The following is a 23,277-nucleotide window of genomic DNA, read 5'->3' as shown; positions in this document are numbered from 1 at the left end:
AAATGGTCAAAGATTTCCTCTATAACATGTCTTTAAGATGCCAACACTTTAAGTTCTCCAACAACAGAGACTCCTCTTCCCCCTGAAAAGAACTATTTTGTTTTTAACATCTCTCTAATTGCTAAAAAAGTGAATAGAGTGACTGACCTGAAGTCAGAAAGACTCCTTTTCCTGAGTTCAAATTGGGTCTCGGACACTAGTAGTGTGACCCTGGGCAAGACATTTAACTCTAATTGCCTCAGTTGCTCATCTATAAAGAAATGAGCTGGAGAGGGAAATGGCAAGCCACTCCAGTATTTTTTTTTAAGAAAACCCCAAACGTGATCATGAAGAGTCAGGCATGATTGAATTGACTCAACTAAAACAGCAAATTGCTAGGAATTTTTCTCTTAGATTGAACTTTAATCCATTTCTCTACAAATTTTCCCCCATAATTCCCACTTGTGTTCCCTAGGGACAAATAAAAAGGCATAATCCCTTTTCAGTCAGTCAATTAACAATAATTATTAAATGCCTACTATGTCTTTCTGAAGTTCTGCCACTTTTTGTTAGCATCCTGGTCATTCAAGTCCATAGACCAATGCAATTTTATAAAATAAAAGTTCTTAACTAAGCTATTATAGAAATTACGTCACAGAAGACCTAAACCTAGAGATTCTGACAAAGTATCTCCCTTGTAATCATTGAGGATAGAAAGGACCATTGCAAAAAAGGAAAAAAAAAATAGTCATCTTCATTCTGGAACTCATTCAGGTACAGGGCACTTCTCTTGGCATCTGTAGTGATTTGAGTCCAAGGGAATTTGAAATGGCTGTGCTGAGACTTATTGATGAAGTTGTTAGAAGTCAAACTTCCTTCATTGATTTCCTCTCCAGAAGTATTTTCATGCTACCTGAAGCAAAAACCCAACTGGAAATAGGTCATTTTCTGAATGGTCAGTGCATCCCTCATAATCCCTTTCAGCTCTATTATCCTATCAGTTACTGTGTCCTGTTATATGTGTTCTACTCAACACTAAGGTGTTCAAGAAAACTCAAGAAAACTGACCCCATCTGTATGTACTTGTTGTTTAATTGTGAATTTCTGGGATCCCATTTGGGTTTTCTTGGCAAAGATACTGGAGAGCTTTGCTATTTCCTTCTTCAAATTATTTTGCAGGTGAGGAACTGAGGCAAACAGAGTTGAGTGACTTGTCTAGAGTCACACAGTTAAGTGTCTGAAGTCAGATTTGAACTTTTGAAGATGAGTCTTTTTTATTTTTTTTTGGCTGTTTTATTAAATAACCATTTTATAAAGAAAGACTAGTACAGTGACTTCTTTGGGAGGCAGGGAAAGGGGAATATGGAATTAGTGGCTATATCACATCAGTTCCTCTAAGTCTCATCTTGATTGCAAGGCAGTACACTAAACACAACACAAATTTGAATAGGGTTTGTTTTAAGTATAACACCCTAGCTCCTGTCCACCCTTTTCACACCACGACTTTAATATGTCCATGGGCTAGAGTCCCCATCCAAGTAGGTAACATATGGTTTCCACTTCCAACATAAGTGCCCCCTCTCCTACCCCCACTAACCTATTTAGAATAAATCTGCTTTTGGGAGAGGTCAAAAAATAATCATGATCAATAATAAAATGGGTAAGGAGGAAGTGACACAGACAGAAGAAAAATATGTGGATTCAACTCCATAAAAATGCTTTTGGAGAGGGAGATTCCCGAGGGCCTCATGGAACTTCAAGTTCTACAACAGATAGAGGGATAAGCTAAGGAAGGATTTCCAGGAGCACATTTCAAAAAATTCTGAGCATAATAACGATAATACTGCTGTCTCCTGCCCTGGAGAAATCCCTGGGTACTAAGACTGGAATCTCATAGTAGAACCATATTGACTATGGCTATCTCCAAATTCAGTCAGAGAGTGCTCTCTAGGGTGTTGTAGTTATCCTTAAAACTCTTCAGCTCTAGGAAGTGCTTAGCTCTTTTACTCTTCTGGCTGGAGGGCAGATAAGTGACTTGGATAGTTGTTGGGGAGGAAACTTCAGGAGACTGTGTTAGATCCTTAGCTGCTGACTGGTGCTGCCGCTGGGAACTTCCACCTCGAGCTTTGACAGCAGCAGCTAGTTCACTCAGTGCTTCCTGATAGTGTAGATATTCAGTCTGGCCAAAGACACCAGTTCCATATCGAGCTGTTTCATAACCATCTAGCAAGGTATCAATGAGAGCTTTGCGGACACCCTTGGGGGTACTTGTGTTTCGAAGCTCCAACAGATAGGAGCGGAAATTCTTGCCCATCAGAGAATGAGGATGCCGGCCTTCTGAATGGAATGGTATCTCAGAGGCATGAATGGCATCCAATGCTTTCATTCTGTACAAGTAGTTGTAGCAATGTTGATTTCCTGGTGTCTCCAGCTGCAAAAGTCCTCTTCAAGTCCTCTTCTGCATCGTCCTCTTCAAGAAGCTGGGGTTCATACTTTACATCCTGGACCTTGGATAGTCGGATGTCAATCTCTTCCTTCAGATCCTTGGGAGCATTGTGTCCCACAGGGACATGAGGACCTCTTTGAGACTTCATAACAAAGCACATGATCTGCCTCTTCACAAAAATGAACAGCAGCACAAATACCAAGCTCCCATAGGCCATCACCAGCACCACGTTCACCCCGGACAGCCAGTTGCTGCTGGACGCCAGGGTCTCCCTCCAGCTTCGTTAGCTCGGGCTCCTTAGCAGCAACGGCCCTAGGGCTCCAGGACCGGCCCTGGCCATTTCCCTATGGGGGAAGCCAAAGCCGGGTCCTGTCGGAACACATGGTGGCCTGGGAGAGCCGAAGAGTCTTTCTTGACACCATCCCAATGCTCTATTACTGTATCACTGGGCGACTCACCCTGCTATGGAGTCTGTCCTTAGTGGAAGTTGGAAGTTTGCTAATGTAAACAACAAGTCGAGGGGACAGCTGCCTCTTTATTCCAGAGAATCATTGAACATCCAAGCATCATGGAAGCCCCTTTGCAGTGCACACCACCCAGTTAAAACCTACTTTCCTTCAGGCTGTTGAAGATCAAGGGCAAACATAAGGTTTTTCTTGCCTTCAAGGAGCTTTTACCTTTTTCTCTATCTCCAGAGCTTAGCAAAGTGTTGGCACAGTGTAGGTCCTCAGTATATGTTTATTGACTGTCCATTAGAAGGATTTTAAGATTTAGATTTGTAATATTATGAATCAAAGTAAATAGTAGCTTATGCAGAATAATTTCAAAAGGAGAGAGCTGTAACTGGAAAGAACCTGGTAAATGTGTGTTGATGGTTGTTCCATTTATTCATTAATTGGGAAAAGATGTCAGCACCTTGCGTGTAGACTCCAGTATATGAGAGGGAGGGTTTGCTATAAAGAAAAGCCAATTTTGTCAAAGACTAGAACAGTGTTTCTCAAATGTTTTGCAGTGTTCCAGTCCTTCAGTTTAAACAAAACTTTGGCAAACTTATAGTTGAAGCCTATAAAATTATTTTAATGTCAAATGTCTAACAGCAAAAGACATAAATAATCTGAAAGTGGTTGAAGGATCCTTGTATATGTCCAGTGTATATACCTGTTGTTTCCTCCAGTAAAATAAAATTCTGTTATTAGTTCTCTTTCCAAAGATGATTAGGGAAAAAGCAAAGGAATCTACATGTTCTAAAATCCTTATAACAGCAAAGGACTGGAAATTGCCAGGTATTGACTGAACAAGATGTGGTATATGATGGTAATGGAATACTACTACTATGGTACAAGAAGTGTTGAGCTTAAAATGATCTTAGAAAAACATGGAAATACTTGCATGGAAAAATGATGAGTGAAATGAGCAGAATCAAGAGAAAATTATTTACAGTAACAACAAAATTGTTTTAAGAAATATTGAGTGAATTTTGACTATTATAAATGTGCAAATTATCCAAATTATCTATAAACATTTAAAAAAGATATCTCCATTCAGAAGAACTGATAAATAAAAGTATGTATAGAATAATTTTACATATATAAACATATTTGTGTCTAATGTAGCTATCTCTAAGGTGGGGTGATAGGGAAGAAAAAGGAAAAGAGGAAGTTTACATGATATTTTTGCTGCATATTTTAAAGGAGTGCTAAGTTATACATTGATCTGCAATTTCATGTACAATTGTCTTTTTATTATTCTGTACGCTAAAACTGTTTTTATTCCATAAATTAAAAAATAAAATAAATTTAAAAAACAAATGGCAGATGTCCTTCTTTCTATTCCCTAATTCTTAGTGCAGTGCTTAACATAGAGTTAGTTAAAAGCCAGTTAGTGAATAAACACTTCTGATAGATCAATTGGAACAGAATTTGAGAAACAGTGGGTTAAAAGATAAATATTCCTTTCCCCACATACAGGCTCCATATGGCTGAGCACTGCTATTGTTTGGAAAGTTGTGACAAGAAACATCTAGACATTGAAGCAATTACTATGACTCTATAGGTCCAGAAATCATTTGCTATTTCTGTACAAAAATGGAGAAAAAAATGAAGACCCTACTTGTTCAAGGTTTGTAGTGGGGGGAAAGGCACGGTTCATGATAGATAACTTCTCAGGACAAAGCAAGACCATAGTTTGTCTGGCTAGCAGGTTTAATGTGAAGTCAAGTAACAGTGCAAGAGTGAAGCAGTTGTCTTTTATTCTGAAAGTCTAAAGAAATCACTAATAGTTCTATAAGAAAATGTTCAGGAATGGGACAAGAAAAGTTTGTAGAAATTTGAGAGGTCTGGTCTTTCACTCCAGGTTATCGAAGCAACCTGTAGAGAATATAAATGGTCCTTTTTGGTCTTATCTAGCTCTCTTTGAAAAAGCCCTCAGAAAGAAATATATTCTTTTATTTACTAATTCATTTATCTATTTAGCTAATTAGGTCTATTTTTATTGTTCTTAGATTTCATTTTAAATGACCTCGCAAATATGATATGAGAGAATGTTTCTGGAAATGGGATGGGGGTTCAAGTCTCATTGGTAAAACTTCTTGTATGGTGTTGGGCAAATTCCTTAGCCTTGATGGTGCTGTCACATAATTTCTCTCAGACTCTGTTCTTCTATAAATTAAGAACAAGGATATCCAACTTGTGTCTGACAGACTTGTCATGAAGCTCAAATATGTAAAAATACTCCGTAAACTTTAAAATATTATATAAATGTCAGTTATTCATGTTATTATTAATATTAAGTAGAAATTATTCAAAGCAGCAAATTAAAAATATCAGTGTTCCCCTAATGACCAATAATGAATCAATAATCCACTTTTCTTAGTATATGGATTTTCTTATTCCCTTCAAGGAAATAAAGCAAGATAGATTTCCATTTGAATGGCCCCTTGCTGATGTTAGTTTTAACATAAATATCTGAATCATTTCTCTGCTTCAACCATTCATAACTCTCAGGATACTAGATATAATATCTACATCAGAGCAATTAGCATTTTTCATGAATAAAACATGTTGCCAAAAATCTCTTAGTTCTACTAGTCCCCCCAACCCCATAGCTAGTCAGTTCAGTTACCAAGATAATTGGAGGGTCCTTTATTCTTTTCAGGTAATTATACTTTCCATCAGCCGATTGGGTCCAGTTCCACTCTTGGGAACCATATGCTCCACCAGAATAAGTTGATCAGCTGAAATCTAATCATCATGTCGATTTTATCAGTTTTAATACCCAACAGTTCAACTCCCTCAATTACCTCCTCTCTCTTATTGGAAGGTAGAGCGCTAAACTCCTCCCCAAAACCTGTTAAAGAGGTCCCAGATGTTTTGTCGTTGATGTTAAGTAGTTCCAATCCTCTGACTCTCTCTGATACCATTTGGTGTTTTCTCCATGCTTTGCCATTTCCAGCTCATTTTATAGATGAGGAAACTGAAGAAAAAAGGTTAAGTGACTTGTTCAGGATCCCACTGTCTGAGGCTAGATGTGAACTCAAGAAGATGAGTCTCCTGATTCCAGACATGGTGCTCTATTCAGTGAACCAGCTAGCTGCCCACTACGTTTGTCAGTTTTCCAAATAACTCCACAGAGCATCATGGCAACTGGATGAATGCTCTTTTTATTACCACCTTCTCCTTTCAACTTCCTTTTGTGTATCATCTGATCCCATGAGATTGTAAACTTTTTGAGAGAAAGGATCGTCTTTCTTATTAACTTTTCTTTTTCTTTTTTTTAAATTTAATTTTATTTCTCTTGTGCTCCCAGTACTGAGACTGCATCTGGTACATTATAGGTCCTTAATATACATGAATTGAATTGAAATTCTCCTGAAAAGCATCGGTAATCTTCAATTAAGCAGCCACCACCTTAGTTCAGTCCTCATCACCTTTCACCTGAATTATTACAGTAGTTTCCTAACTAGTCTCATTTTAGTCCTATCTCTGAGCTGCACATAATTGAAAAAATAATCTTCATGGGAAAAAAACAAACAAAAAAAATACCATATCTGATTTTGACACTTCCCTGCTTACGCCACTTTGGGAGTCTGTCTGTTGCCTCTAGAAGAAAATGGAAACTCCTCTGATTTTCATCCTGCAGAGTCTGGCAGTAGGCAAACTTTATAGATTTCTTTCATACCACTCTTCAACACCCACCATTCTAGCCAAACCAGCTTCCTTATTATTCCCATAACTAGAATTCCATCTCTGCCTTTGCTTCCAGACTGTTGGCCATGCTTAGAAAATACTCCCTGCTCATCACTACTGCTTAGAATCCATAGGTTCAATCAAGCCTCAACTCAAGAATAAGCATTCATGGAGAGAATTTTCCTGGTTTTCTGAGTTTTTAATTATTCCTTTTTCTCTCCAATTATCTTGCATTTATTTCTCAACTTACATATGATATCTCCCAGGAGGACGTAAGCTTTCCCAGGGCAGTCACTATTTGGATTTTTTTGTCTGTATCCCTGGGACCTAACCTAGTATAAATAGTTATTGTTTTATGTAAATTCACATGCCTACCAGATATTACTTAAAGAATTCTTAAAGGTATGAGAAGACATAACAGAAACATGTATGAATAGAAGTCAGGGAAAAATATGCCTGTGGTTCTTTTTGTGATTTTTGTGGCTTTGACAAAGATAGAGTATTTGAAAAAATGAGTATCAAGATTGTAAAATTAGTATAAGAATTGAAGCTAGAAGTGGGTGAGAATGATGTAGGGGAGTTGATTGAGTCTCATGGAGAAGAATTGTTGAATGAGAATCTGATTGAGTAGCTAGCTGTAAAGATTGCAGAAAAAGAAATGGAAGCTTCAGAATTCAAGGTCAAACCAAAAAGGCTCACAACAAAACAGTTTGCAGAAGTATTTAATCATTCGAGTGGATTTTTTTCCCCTTATAGTGAAAAGATGGATCCAAATACTTTAAGATTTTTAAAAATTCAAAGACTAGTTGAGGATAATATTGCTTGCTAACATCAGATATATCAAGGGAAAAAAGAGACCCACTGTTCAAATATCTCTCAGTAGTTTCATTTTAAAAAGTTGCACAGTCAACCCCCAGTGATAAAGGTTTGGTGCAAATAGTGGGGAAGGGGCAATAGTCTGCGCACTTCTTTTAACTTGACTGTATGTCATTGTGCATCCTTCATCACTAACTTTACCTTTCATTTTATCATTCTGTTTATTTACATGGTATTGCATTGAATGTCTTCATTTTAGTATATTTATGATTTATGTAGGGTATTATTTTTTGTGGGGTTTTGTTATATAGGCTAAGTGAAGCTGGTATGTAGGGGCAAATTTGCATTACTTAAAAAATCAATTTGCATTGAGATAAGCAGAATGGTCCATTTATGTAAAACACTAATTATCTAAACCTTCTAGAACAAATTTCTAACAAGTACTTGTGGAATTGAACTAATGTCAGTAAGACAATATGAGAAAGACACAGAATAGAAGGTAGGAGAGCAATGGGGTAAGAGAGAGAGAATAGCTATTAAGATTTTTCAGTCTGGGGCAGGCTTGTAGTCTAGTGGATAGAGCACTCACTGGCCCTGGAGTCAGGACCTGAGTTCAAATATGACCTCAGACACTTAAAACCCTTGTGATCTTGGGCAAGTCACTGAACCCCATTGCCATAAATTAAAAAAAATCAGTCTTTTAACATTAAACCTTCCATTGACATCTTTGAGCATAGTCCCTTTTGTGTGACCCTAAACACTGACAGAAGAGATTGCCTGTGTCCTATAATTTGGAGGCTAGCTAAATGACATGATGCATAGATTACTGACTTCAATTCAGGAAGACCTGAGTTCAAACCCTACCTCTTATCTTTACTGGTTGTGTGATCATGGGCAAACCACTTGAGCTCTTCATTTGTAAAATGGAGTTAAAAACAGGACTGACTCCCCAGGATTATTGTGAAGATCCAATGAGACAGAATATGTAATCACTTTGCAGACCTTAAAGCTCTATAGGGATTCTATTATTATTATTAAATATTTTCCACTGGAGTAGAGTAGTTCCTAAAATTCCCACTAATCCTTGTTTTAAAAATAAAGTATTGAAGGAGTTTGTTGAGATACAAATGTATTTTCTGAGATGAAAAATACACTTCACATAAATTAGATTATCTTCTGTCACCTAGCTAGGTTTAAAGAGGGAATGGATCAGAGGAGAAATAAAACATTATAGAAGAAGAGAGAGAAACTGACCTATGTCCATGATGCTAGAGTGAAGGACACTGGAAATTTTGGGGGGCAATGTAAGGACACTAGGACTCTGAGAATTAAGAGGGATCTATCTATCTATCTATCTATCTATCTATCTATCTAGAGAGAGAGAGAGAGAGAGCGCAAAAAATTGCATACTTTTTCTTCAAAATTTGGCTCTGGAATGGCTCCATAGCCAAGTGACATGTGGAACACATAAACACATACTTTATGCATCTTGACTCAAACTAATTGAAAGATTTATAAGATAAACTGGATCAGACAGTAGGGTTTTTTCCTTATTGTTGTTCCTTCATATTTCTGATTTAATAGTTATGGATTTGAAGCTAAATGGGTTCAATCACTGAGGTTCACACAAAGGTGAACCCCCTACAAAGGATTCCTCCACACAAAGTCCCCCTACAAGGGACTCATGTAGTAGCATCATGAAAATCATTCAATGACTGTCCATCTTTAAGTATTGTCACTAAGAGGTAGCTTCAACTTTTTTTGTGAAGTCAACCATAATTGTTTCCAAATTTGTAATGCCTCTGAAACTTCTGATCTTATGGAAAGTGATTCTAAGAATAAAATTTGCTTCACCTTCAAGTTAATACAAAACAAAATATACTTTACCAAGACTGCAATAACATAGCACATATGTATCCTCCAATAGTCCAGTGGGTCCAAGATCTCATCAATTAAGCAATGTACCACGATAATACAGATCATAACCCAACACATGGGCTCATGTTCTGCAACATGGCAACCAATGAGATGAATCTGACATGTTGGTCTCCATGCTACTAGATTTGCATTTTATCTGATGTTCCCATTGAAGATAAGCTGTTATGCTATGAAATCCTTAGCATTATGTCCCATAAATATGTTATTTTACTGTCTAATTTTTCTTTTCCCTTCTTTTCTTGGAAACCAATGTCACATAATTTTTAGCATGATGTTTTCAGCCATGTTATCAAATGGCTTCACTGAGGATGAACATGACCTCAAAGCCATCTACCACACTGGTGGCAATTTCTTCAACTTTGAAAGGGCTACAAGCCAAGACCAAGGTGGAAGGAGTATTGGTACATAATCTCCTGTTTGCAGATGATTGTGCCCCCAATGCAGCCTCTGAAGATGAGATGCAATAAAGTATGGATCAATTCTTGGCTGCTTGTGCTAATTTAAGACTGACACCAAATTGATGGTCTACAGAGTCATTGTGCTGACCTCATTGCTATATTCCTGTGAAACATGGACAGTCTACCAGTGCTATGTCAGGAAACTGGATCACTTCCATTTAAATTGTCTTTGGAAGATTCTGAAGATAACACTGGTTGAGACCACTCAACACCAAGAAAATCCAGGTGCTCCATCAGCCAGCACTACATCATTCATATGTGGAACCATTGATTACAGCAAATGAAGAAGTTTTGAGGACTGTGGATAAATTCACTTACCTTGGCAGGGTTTTTTCCCAAGGAGGTACACATTGACAATGACATGCATTGCCAGAGCTAGATCAGTATTTGGGAGGTTCCAAAAGAAAGTGTGGGAGAGGGGAAGCTAGGTGGTGTAATGGATAGAGAACAGGTCCTGGAGTCAAGAGGAGCTGAGTTCAAATATGAACTCAGCTACTTAATAATTGCCTAGCTGTGTGACCTTGGGCAAGTCAATTAACCCTGTTGTCTTAAATAAATTAAATTTTTTTCTAAAAGTATGGGAGAGAAGAGATATTAGTATAATTACCAATTTGAAGGTCTACAGAGCCATTGTTTTGACTTCATTGCTTATGCCTGTGAAACCTGGTCAGTCTACCAGCTCCATATCAGGAAATTGAATCACTTCCATTTAAATTATTTTAAGAAGATTCTAACAATCACCTGGCAGGAGAAGATACCAGACATTGAGGTCCCTTTCTCAAGTTAAACTGCCTAGCATTCCAACATAACTACAGAAAGTGCAACTGTGATGGGCTGGACACACTGTTAGAATGCCAGACATACACTTGCCAAAAAAACTATTTCATGGAGAACTCACACAGGGCAAATGCTCACAAGGGGGTCATTGAAGAAGTATAGGATTGTTTGTACAGCATGGGAGACACTGGCACAAGATGGCCCACCATGGCATTCTCTCATTAGTAAGGGTGCTGCACTTTATGAAGAAGGCAGAATTGAAGCAGCCCAAAGGAAAAGTGACATCCATAAGTTTAGAGTACCCATCCCAGGTGTTCACATGGACTATTTGTGTCTAATTTGTAGCAGAGCATCCCAAGTTTATATTGATCTGAACAACCACGGTCAGACTCACTGCACTTTGTCTCAAAAGTAGAGATGTCATGTTGTTCTTCTTTGACAAAGAACAAGAACCAGTCAATGTTACATCATCTCACTTTGTAGGTATGCTTATTTTGTATCCCAAAAAGCCTGGACATCCTCCTAGTGATGTTTTCCTATGCTGTAATATCATATTATAATAATAGAATTAAGCAGAGAGTGTAGCATCTAACTCACCCTGAGAAGTCCAATGTCAATATCAATGAATGAAGGCGTTCAATGAAGTATTCAGCTAATACTTGGAAGAAGAACCAAGGTTTATTGTAACCCCAGGACTAATTACGCAATCAATGTCTTCTCTTTCAGGTACTGAAATTTGGCAGTGTCCAGTAACATTCATGTCCTCTTCGCCCTCACCTCTACTATGAAGATGGGCAAATAGGGATTTTATAATAGAGATATGTATTATTGCAGAATTTACTACCAAACCGAGACCTTGCATGCCACACTAAATTTTTATGACAGTTATAAACACCTAAAAATCTAAGTCTATCATGGGACTGCTTATAAATCCTAATCATAACTCTCCTTCCAAGCAGCTTCATAAAAGAGTCTAGTGGCTAAAGTCGAGGATCCCCATACAGTAGAATTGGGTTTTGTTCCTAGCTTTATTTTTGATTCACTTCCCCCACACTTAGTATGGTACTGAGGAAGGGAGGGAAGTGGTCAAAGAAAATGGATGACTCTTCTTTTTTAACTTTCAATTTTCTGATCTATAAAATGGTATTGAATTAGAATTTCCATTGTATTTAATCCCTTCAGGAACTGGGAGATGACAAATGTGATTTTGGAATCTTTGTCATCTGAATGTTACTATCAGAGGTCTTCCCCCATTTTGTTTTGCTTTGCCTCTTTCAAGAGTCTGAAATCCTATAAACATATTAAATATTAATGAATTTATAAGACCAAATTAGACACAGAATGCCTATAAAGTAATGAGACTGAATCCACCATAATCTCATCAGTTGATAATCATTTTCATATTTTTTCTTCAAAGGGATAATTACATCAATGAATTAGCATAGAATTAACTCAACAAACTTATTAAGTATTTAGCTTAGTTTCGGTTATAATAAGAGAGAAATGAATCAGTGTCTGCCTTCAAGGAGCTGATGGTTTCTTGGGACTGGGGAATGGGTTTAACTTTTACAGAAACACAAAGTATATCTACATAAATAATATGCAGTAATACAGGAAGAAAATAGCAACTGGGGAGGGGTTGGAGGTCAGAGAAAATCTCATGTAAGGGGTAACACCCAAGACATCATAAAGGTGAGGAGAGAGAAATTGTAAGCTTGATGGACTTTGTGTAAAGGTATGAAGAAAAAGGGAATCTGAATATCACAAAATTCCTTTTTTTGAAGGATCATTCCTAAAGCACTCTAGAAAGCTGGTTAGTTAACTTATTTAACTTATTTTCAAAAGTCAACATATGAGATTTCTCAAATTATCAACATGTTCAAAGTCCTACTCAGTAAATTGTTATCATGCATCTCTGTGACTCTTGATGAACTAATGAAATGGATGGCATTTATCCATTTGTTAATGGAAACAAAAGCTCCGGCTGCAAGAGATCCATCCCATCATGTATAACTTTGTGAAATTCTTTAACTCCTTAGACCTTGATTTATCTAGCAGAAAAACAAGGAGCCTGAATAAGGTGAAGTTGAAAGCCTTATCTACATCTATAATTACATGATTTGATGATTTGCTATGAAGCATTTAGATATAAAAGAAAAGTAAATTCTTGGTCTCAGTCATCTCTTAATCCATTCAGTACTCCCAACTTCCATTTATTTCCCCATGGCTGGTTTGTTAATGTTTTCACCCTAGAATATACCAAATGTTGACCTACACACACACAGACACACACACACACACACACACACACACACACACACACACACACACATTTTCTTTATTTTTCTCATTACTAAGATACCAGGAAACAAAATTCACTCTTTCCCTTCAGCCATCATTCTTGAACTTCCCAACCATGTGGATGGAAAGGCGGTAGGAAACATTCCTTTTAAAGCTTTGATTTGCCTCATCCACAAAACTTTGATTTGCTGCCACAGGCAGGAGCTGACAGATGAGGGGGGAGGGAACCATGTCCCCCAAGCAAAATGGATCCATCCATTGGTTTTTCTGACTCTTGGGAGAAATTGGCTGTATATCCTGGACTGCCTAATGTTAAGAAAATTTATCTTGGTAAAGACTCAGGAAAATGAATGTTTTTATATTACCCAAAGTAAAAATATTGGTCAACGTGAAATTAAAAAGTGAAAATAATACTCCCCCTTGTCAAAAATCCCAGTCTTCTACACCCACTGCATCTTTTCAACTTCTAAAACAAATAATATGCATTTATGTGTTTTTTCTATTAACATTTTATTGGTATTTATAATGTCATACAGAAAAAGACTCTTAAGAGAAAAAATATACAAGTTATAACAACATACCATAGTGCTTAGTAAAGTTTGAGATTGCAAAGGATACCCATTCCTGCCTTGCTAGCTTCACTTACCAAGTGAGACGTTGACAACAGAAGCAGAATGGGATATAAAGAAAAGTTCTTTATACTTCCTATTTTCCATCAGACCATTCACAGCAACTTCAATCAAAATAGTTTTCTAGGCTACTAATTTAAGAAAGAAGGGAAAAGAAAAAAAAACTTTTACATCAGTAGCTACAAACAACTCCCACTGTAGAGAAAGCATTATGGGACTACTAGAATGGAGACTAAACATCATAGTGGTTCCACAGGTTTTAGCAAGCAATACTGTACCACAGAACATCATCCAGGAGACCAAAGAAAAACTAGAAGTTTTCATTGAAACACACAGAATCCCAAATCTAGAGCCTGAAGGTACCACAGAAGTCATCCAGCCTAGTTTCTTCATTAGAAATGGGGAATGTGAATCACAAGAGGTCAGGAAACTTGTTCAAGTCACATGGGAAAGTGTCAGAAAAAGAGTTTGGGGCCATTTGTTCCAAAAATTTTCATTGGTGAGTAGAACATGTATATTTGCCTTGTAAAGTGTCTTAGAATGCTTGAAAGCTTTTCATAATTTCCCCAATATTATCTTGTCTTTTTCAGTTCTGGGTTTAATTCAATAACTGGCCAAACCTAGACATAAATCTCTCTCTCTCTCTCTCTCTCTCTCTCTCTCTCTCTCTCTATATATATATATATATATATATATATATATATATATATATGTGTGTGTGTGTGTGTGTGTGTGTGTGCATATATTAATATATACATGTATAGCCATGTGTTTGTGTGCCTACATTTATATAAATATATATATATATTTATACATAATATTATACTTCTATTCACTGTACTATATATCTATAGGTACAAATTCACATATATTTATTGGGGGTGTACATTATGTGTATAGATATCTATATCTATATCTATATCTATATCTATATCTATATCTATATCTATATCCATATCTATATCCATATCCATATCCATATCTATTTCTATTTCTATATCTATATCTATATCTATATCTATCTATATCATCTATATCCATATCCATATCCATATCTATATCCATATCCATGTCCATGTCCATGTCCATGTCCATGTCTATCTATATCTATATCTATATCTATATCTATATCTATATCTATATCTATATCTATATCTATATCTATATCCATATCCATATCCATATCCATATCCATATCTATATCCATATCCATATCCATATCTATTTCTATATCTATATCTATATCTATATCTATATCTATATCTATATCTATATCTATATCTATATCTATATCTATATCTATCTATATCATCTATATCCATATCCATATCCATATCCATGTCCATGTCCATGTCTATATCTATCTATATCTATATCTATATCTATATCTATATCTATATCTATATCTATATCTATATCTATGTCTACGTCTACGTCTACGTCTACGTCTACGTCTACGTCTACGTCTACGTCTACGTCTATATCTATATACATATACATATACATATACACATACACATACACATACATATACATATACATATACATATACATATACATATACATATACATATACATATACATATATGTTTGTACACATTTAATCAATGGATTAGAACATATGTCAAAAGATAGACAATGTCATCATCTTTCAACAACTTCACCTTCTCCTACTGCTGGGAGCTCTTCAAATCTAGTCAGATTCATGTCTATCTTGATTTTATACCACCCACTGATAATGCTGCCATCTTTTCCAATCAACTGCCAAAAATTTATTGAATTCTATTAGGAGGTTGCCTCAACAACAGAAATAGAAAAAACTAAATTGATGAAATTAGCAAATGAATATAAAAAAACCATCTAAGAGCTAAGTATGTTAGATATACTGTGCTAAGTAGAAGATATCTTTAGAGAAAGAGGTGAGTTGGAACTAACTCTAACTGGCTCTTTGAAAGTTGATTGTCAACTTCTGGCCAAGATGGCAGGGAGAAGTGAGACACTGTCTTAAGTTCTCCTGGTTTTCCCTAAGAACTAACATGAACCAAGTTTCTTAACAGAATTTGGATCCACAAAACCCAGAGAAGAACCAAGAAGAACATCTACCAACAAGGTCTGTGTCAGGGGAGCATGGGCAAGCTGGCAGCAGAGAGCAGAGAGCCAGTGTGGAAGCAGCAGAGTGAGACATGGGGATTAACCTGAGAATAGCAGTGGAAGTGTCTTCTGTGTGCACAGCAGCTGCAGGGAGATCTCCAGCTGTGAGGCAAGAGAACTTCACCTCTGGGGCTAGACATCAATGGAGTCAGCTCAGCCATGAACCCCCATGTTTTCAATGAAGTCCATGCATTTCCAATTGAATCCCCCCATCCCCATTCCTATGGGAGAAAGTGACTCTTCCCAAAATAAACACAATAAGCCCTCCCACTCCTCCAGGCTCAGGTCTGGGTGGCAGATCAAATACAAGTGTACAAGTGCAAAAAGAAAATAATTTTCTCAAAACTACAATTGGGCAAATGGAAAACTCATTCAAAATTAGAATTGATTGATTAGAAAAAGAGTTGCAAAAGGTAAATGAAAAGAATTATTTTCTAAAATAAAAATTGGAATCTGCAAAAACTAATGACTGAGAGACAACAAAAATCTGTTAAACAAAGCAAAACAGTGGGAAAAAATAGAAGAAAATGTAAAATATCTTATTGGCAAAACAACTAGCCTGGAAAATAGATCCATAGAGACAATTTAAGAATCATTGGGGTTCCTGAAAACATTGAAGAGAAAAACCACCTGGAATCTATACTTCAGGATGTAGTGAAGGAGACTTGCCCTGATATATGGAAGCAGAGGGCAAAATAGTTATTGAGAGAATGCATTGATTTCCTTCTGAAAGGGAAGCCAAAATGAAAACACCAAGGAATATTGTGGCCATACTCCAGAACCATTAGATAAAAGAGAAAATCCTGCAAGTAACCAGAAAGAAACAATTTAAATACCAAGGAGTCACAGTAAGGATTCCACAAGAACAGTCTGCATCAACATCAAGGGATCGAAGGGCCAGGAATGTGATATTTCAGAGAACAAGTGTGTTTGGAATGCAAACAAAAATTCACTGTCTAGCAAAACTGAGTCTTCTCTTCCAAGGGAAAAGATGAATATTTAATGAAATAAGAGACTTTCAAGTTATCCTGATGAAAATAGCAGAGTTAATCAGAAAATTTGAACTTCAAACAGGAAACTCAAGAGATAAATGAAAACATTAAGAAAAGGGAAAAGAAAAAAATCTGATAAAATAAGATGAAACTGGCTATATATCCTCACCTGGAAAAAAAAGATTCTCATAACTCGTGAGAATTGCAACTCTGTTAGAGAGAATATACTAAGCCAAAAGGAATGGACACTCATGAATTGTCCATGACTCTGATAGAACAATTTAAAAATATTATCTCTTTAAAAGGTGGGGGGAGAGTAAAGAGATGGCAGGATGGAGGAGACTGAATGGGGTAAATTACATCACATGAAAAAGTGCAAAGGACCTATCACAATAGAAGGAAAGAGAGGAGGAGGTGAGAACCAACTGAATCTTACTCTCATCAGATTGACTTAAAGAAGGACTAAACACACACACACACACACACACACACACATTCAGTTAAGAAACTTATACTACCATTTAAGGATTAAGAGGGTAAAGGGGAAGGGGGGAAGAAGAACTGACAGGAGGAAATGAAAGAAGAAGGGGCAAGGGGGAAAAGGGAAAGAAAGGGGAGCAGAGTTGGATATAATGGAGCAAACACACTGAAGGAAGTGGAATTCAGAAGCAAAATACTGGGAAATAGGATTAAAGTGAAAAAGGAGAAAAATACAGAGGAAAATAGCATGGAAGGCAATAAAGAGTTAGCAATTCTAACTTTGAATATGAATGGGATGAACTCTTCTATAAAACATAAGCAGATAGCAGGGTAGATTAAAAAACCAGAATCCTACAATATGCTGCTTACAAGAAACTCATTTGAAGCAGAAATATACATACAGAGTAAATGTAAAAGTTTGGAGCAGAATATATTATGCTTCAGCTGAAGTGAAAAAGGTAGGGGTAGCAATGCTTATCTCAGATAAAGCAGCTGCAAAAATAGATCTCATTAAAAGTGATAAGGAAGGAAACTATATCCTCCTAAAAGGTACTATGGACAATGAAGCTATTTCAATACTAAATATATATTTACCAAGTGGTAAAACATCCAGATTCTTAGAAGAGAAGCTGAATAAGTTACAGAATTCATAGGCAGCAAAATTCTACTGGTGAGAGACCTCAACCTCCTTCTCTCAGAATTAGATAACTCTAATAAAATAAACAAGAAGAAAGTTAAGTAGGTAAATAGAATGTTAGAAAACCCAGACATGATAGGCCTTTGGAGAAAATTGAACTGGGATAGAGGAATATACATTTTTTTCTGCAGAACATGGCACATATACATAAATTGGTCATATACTAGAGCATAAAAAACTCATAATCAAATGCAGAAAGGAAGAAATAATGAATATTTCCTTTTCAGACCATAATGCAATAAAAATCACATGCTATGGAGAGACAGACCTAAAACTAATTGGAAACTAAATAATCTCATTTTAAAGAATAAGTGGATCAAACAACAAATTATAGATAAAATTAATGATTTCATCCTAGGCAACGTCAATAGCAAGACAACATACCAAAACTTATAGCAAACAGCTAAAGCAGCTGTTAGGGGATACATTAGATCTCTAAATGCTTACATGAATAAAATAGAGAAAGAGGAAATCAATGAACTAAGCATGCAACTAAAAAAATAAAGAACAAATTAAAAATTCAATTAAATATGAAATTCTAAATTCTAAAAAATAATATTAATATATTATATTATTAATATATTAATCAGTAATGAATAGCCATAATTATTTTTAAATATTAAAGTATTAATATATTATAATATTGATGTGAAATATTAATATTATAAAAATAATATCAGAAGCAAGAAAACTATTGTACTAATAAATAAAACCAAGAGTCGGTTATATTGAAAAATCATTAAAATAGATCTTTGGTTAATTTGATTATAAAAAACAGAATACCAAATTACTATTGAAGATGAAAAGGTGAACTCATCACCAAACGAGGAGGAAATTAAATTAATAATTCATAACTATTTTGTCCCACTGTATGCCAAGAAATTTGATAATCTAAGTAAAAGGGATGAATATTCACAAAAATATAAGTTGTCCATGTTAAATGAAGAGGAAATTAAATACTTAATGCCATCTCAGAAAAAGAAATTCAACAAGTCATCAATGAACTCCCTAAAAAAAAATCTCCCGGGTCAGATGGATTCACTAGTTAATTCTATCAAACATTTAAATAACAATTGGTTCCAATTCTATATAGACTCTTTGAAAAACAGCTGAAGATGAAACTCTGTCTAATTCCTTCCATGACACCAATATGATGCTGATGCATAAACCAGGAAGAGTCAAAACAGAGAAAGAAAATTATAGACCACTTTCCCTAATGAATATGGATGCAAAAATCTTAAATCTTAGCAAAATCTTAGCAAAATCTTAAATCTTAGCAAAATCTTAGCAAAAATCTTAGCAAAGCAATTACAGCAAGTTACACTAGGATAAAACATTATGACCAAGCAGGATTTTTTTTCTGGGAATGTAGCGTTGGTTCAATATTAGGAAAACTGTCATTATAATTGACCATAGCAATAACAAACCCAACATAAATCATATGATTATCTCATTAGCTGCTGAAAAAGCATTTGACAAAATACAGCACCCATTCCTAAGAAAAACACTAGAGAGCATAGTGAAAAATGGATTGTTCCTTAAAATGATAAGTAGTATCTATCTGAAACCATCAATAAGCATTATATGCAATGGAGATAAGCTAGAGGAATCCCCAATAAGATCAGGGGTAAAACAAGAATACCCGTTATCACTACTACTATTCAATATTGTATTAGAAATGCTAGTTTCTGCAACAAGAAAAGAAAGAAATTGAAGGAATTGGGAAGGAAGAAACCAAACTCTTAGTCTTTGTAGATGACATGATGGTATACCTAGAGAACCCTAAAAAATCATCTAAAAAACTACTGGAAACAATAACTTTAGCAAAGTTGCAGGATATAAAATAAACCCACAAAATCCTCAGCATTTCTATATATTACTAGCAAGATACAGCAGCAAGAGCTAGAAAGAGAAATCCCATTTAAAATAACTTCAGACAATATAAAATACCTGGGAGTCTACCCTCCAAGACAGACTCAGAAACTATGAAAACAACTATGAAACACTTTTCACATAAAAAAATCAGATTTAAATAACTGGGCAAATATAATTGCTCATGGATAGGGCCAGCTAATATAATAAAAATAACAATTCTACCTAAATTAAATTACTTTAATGCCATACCAATCAAACTTCCAAAAAATTACTTGAATAAGCTAGACAAAATTGTTACTAAATTCATATGGAGAAACAAAAAAAATCAAGAATATAAGGGATTTAATTTTAAAAAGTACAAAAGAAAGTGGCTTAGCCTTGCCCAGATCTAAAATTATGTTATAAAATATCAGTCATCAAAACTGTCTGGTATTGGTCAAGATACAGAATGGTGGATCAGTGGAACAGAGTAGGTGCAAAAGAGACAGAAAGAAATGATTGTAGTAATCTGCTATTTGATAAACCCAGAGTCCAGTTTCTGGAATAGGAACTCACTCTTTGATTAAAACTGCTGGGAAAATTGGAAGATAGTATGGAGAAACTTGGATTAAATCAGCATCCCACACCCTATACCAAGATAAGATCAAAATGGGTGCAGAATTTACACATAAAAGATAATATAAGCAAACTAGGAGAACCAAATATAGTTTAGAAACAGTTTATAACCAAGGAAAAGATAGAGAAAATCATAAAAAACAAACTTTTGATTACATTAAATTAAAAAAAAATCCTTTTGCATGAACAGAACCACTGTAACCAAGATCAAAAGAAATGTAATAAATTGGTTTTTGAAGGGCAATGGGGTTAAGTGACTTGTCCAAGGTCACACAGGTAATTATTAAGTGTCTGAGACTGAATTTGACTTCAGGTCCTCCTGACTCCAGGTCCAATGTTCTAGCCACTGTGCCACATAGCTGCTCTGAAATGTAATAAATTGGGAAATAATTTTTACAATTAGTGTTTCTGACAAAAGACTCATTTCTAAAACAGAGAATTGAGTCAAATTTATAAAAGAGCAAGCCATTGCCCAGTCGAAAAATGGTCAAAGGATATGCAAAGTCAATTTGCAGATAAGGAAATCAAAGCTATCTATATGAAAAATTGCTCAAAATTATTACTGAATAGAGAAATGCAAATTAAAGCATCTCTGGGGTACCACCTCATAGCTCTCAGATTAACCAATATGACCACAAAGGATAATGATCAATGTTGGTAGGGGTGTGGGAAATCTGAGACACTAATGCATTGTTGGTGGAGCTGTGAATTGATTCAACCTTTCTGGAGAGCAATTTGGAATTATGCCCAAATGGCAGTAAAAATGTGCATATTCTTTGATCCACTACTTAAGAGATCATGAAAACAGGTTAGAACATCACTTGTATCAAAATATTCATAGCAGCCCCTTTGGTAGAAATAGAAATAGAAATAGAAAATTGAGGGGATGTCCATCAATTGTGGAATGGCTAAACAAATTGTGGCATATGTATGTTATGGAACACTGTTGTTCTATTAGAAATCAGGAGGGACAGGATTTCAGAGAAGCCTTGAAAGACTTGCATGGATTGATTCTGAGCTAGATGAGCAGAACCAGATGAACATTGTATACTATAACAGCAACATGAGGGTGATGATCAACCTTAATGGACTTGCTCATTCCATCAGTGCAATAAACAGGGGCAGTTTTAGGGAATCTGTGACAGAGAATACTATCTGTATCCAGAGAAAGAATTGTGGAGTTTAAACAAAGACCAAAGATTATTACCTTGAATTAAAAAAAAAAGTTGTTTATGTACTACAAAATTTTGCTTTTGAGTTTTTTTTCATTTAATGTAATAAAAAGCTTGTTTTTTTATGATGTTCTCTATCTTTTCCTTGGCTATAAACTGTTTCTAAACTATATTTGCTTCTCCTAGTTTGCTTATAATATTGTATTTTGTTTTTAATTTCTACACCCATTTTACTTCTTCCTCAAGGATAAGTTGTGTTTTTTTTCTTTCCACACATTCAATTTCGATCAATGTATAGCACGGAAACAATGTAAAGATTATCATATCACCTTCCATGGGGGGAGAGGGGTAAGGAAAGGGGGGGGGGGGAAATTGTAAAATTCAAAACCTTACAAAAAATGATAGGTAGAAACTACTATTGTATATAATTGGAAAACAAAAAAAACCTATTTATATAACAAAAAAGAAAACTGATCATCAAATTTTCAGTAAGAATATTTACAACTCAGAAACTCAAAAAAGCTACAAATCAGCTTGATTTAATATGTTTTTGTTGGCTGTTGAGACTTTAGAAAAGCTATGGAGAAAGTGTTCATGATGCAGATTAAATTTAAAAGTGTGATGTGAATTTTCAGAGACCTGGTTGTTAAATATTTACCTGTTACCTCTACTTAAATAGCAGTTTAGAGGACAGATAAAGGAACTGTAAGAGGACATGGAATTTTTTTTGATGAATCTTAAAGAAATACAAGGAAAACTAATTCTGGGAAATAATCATAAACTCCTTTGAGACTTCCCATGTAGGAAATTTGTCATTGCCTTCTTCTTCTTCTGAAATGGCATTTTTATCATCCCCATCTGAACAATTGTTCTCTATGGTTAGCACTCTTTTTGATTTTTTGCTAATATTAATAGTTGAGCTCTGTTTCCTCAGTGCTTTTTGTGCTGATGCCAGAATCTGGTCCCTGTCTTATCATTTGCCAGGGTGTTGCCTATACAGCCCAAGTGTTGCCTATGCAGAGATTTGTTCCCATCCCTATCCTCTCTGTGAGTCCAGTGTTCTCAGGGCTCATATTTTGTCTGGGATTGGGACCCTCTCAACTATCTGTGAGCCTGCTACCTAGCTGAGCCAGGACTTGGGCTGTGCTGAGGCTGGGTTTTTCGCTAACTTTCCTACTATCCTGCTTGCACTGGACTATACCTCCCCTTTACCCACAAAGAGTAAGCCCTTTACTGGAGATTCTCCATAACATCTTTAGTTGAGAACTTGTTTTGCTCTTTTTTTTTGCTGGGATCTGTAGCTTTAAAGACTGTGAGGAGGTTTCATTTAAAGTTGTATAATGAAAAAGCTCTAGGATCATTCTAGTTTGGGGCCACTAACTTGACTCCATCTCTGAGAGGTAATCAAATAAATATTTCTAGGAAAGGATGTATTAATCACTTTCCTAATGGTTCCATTCAGTATCCCTATGACACTGAAGACAAAAGCAACCCTTCCCATCCATCATTGCCCCAGAAATATTGTTTTTAATTATTAAAAATAAAAGTTTCATGAAGGGAGTGGATTTTCTAATTTTAGAATTTGTTTCCTCAGCACATGGCATAACATATAGGAAACTCATAAATAATGCTTTTTCATTCATTTTTTTCTTTCATTGATTCATTTTTTTCATTCATACCATGTTTAATTTTTCCTGCATAGATTATTGACACATGATCTTCTGCATTATACTGAATCTTATTGAGAAAACATATTCTGGAGCTTAA

The 23,277-nt window shown here is 35.6% G+C and overlaps 1 pseudogene; it reads right to left on the bottom strand.

The window, feature by feature from the left end:
- Positions 1-1,634: 1,634 nt before the first annotated feature.
- Positions 1,635-2,804, bottom strand: LOC141510974 (protein C1orf43 homolog pseudogene; annotated as a pseudogene).
- Between the last annotated feature and the right edge of the window lie 20,473 nt (positions 2,805-23,277).

The sequence above is a fragment of the Macrotis lagotis genome, chromosome 2 (assembly GCF_037893015.1).
Source record: "Macrotis lagotis isolate mMagLag1 chromosome 2, bilby.v1.9.chrom.fasta, whole genome shotgun sequence".
NCBI classification, from domain to species: domain Eukaryota; kingdom Metazoa; phylum Chordata; class Mammalia; order Peramelemorphia; family Peramelidae; genus Macrotis; species Macrotis lagotis.
The sequence above is the reverse complement of the archived record's forward strand: the minus strand, read 5'-3'. Positions and strand labels throughout refer to the sequence as shown.